Genomic DNA, 471 nt, shown 5'->3' with positions numbered 1-471 from the left:
GCATAAAAAAAGTATGCATCCGCAATGGTATAAATAAACGAGTGTCATGGGTTAGATGCAAAATACACCCCACCACCACCACACACAGAGTCATATGTCTGAGAACTTGGTTTCCAGTTGCACTGCTCTTTTAGGAGGTGATAGAACTGTAGGGAGATAGGGTCTCCTAGCTGATGGACATAGGTCACTAGTAGGTGGGTCTTGAAGGATATAGACTACCCAGATTCTGGTGCCCTTTGTGCTCTCTGATTTGCTCAGACCTGCACATCTCAGTCACATATTCTCTCATCAAAACATTGCACCTAGTCGTTTCTGTCATGGATGGACTGCTGCCACTGAAACTAGGAGCCAAAAGTTGAAATTCAGTTAAATACTTTCTATTACAGGGGTGGTCTTTCTGGTTTTCTCCTAATATCGAAAGGGGTTTCTTTCTTTCTTTCTTTCTTTCTTTCTTTCTTTCTTTCTTTCTTT

The sequence above is a fragment of the Grammomys surdaster genome, unplaced genomic scaffold, assembly GCF_004785775.1.
Source record: "Grammomys surdaster isolate TR1022 unplaced genomic scaffold, NIH_TR_1.0 236, whole genome shotgun sequence".
In the NCBI taxonomy this organism is placed as follows: domain Eukaryota; kingdom Metazoa; phylum Chordata; class Mammalia; order Rodentia; family Muridae; genus Grammomys; species Grammomys surdaster.
This window is presented reverse-complemented; position numbering follows the sequence as displayed.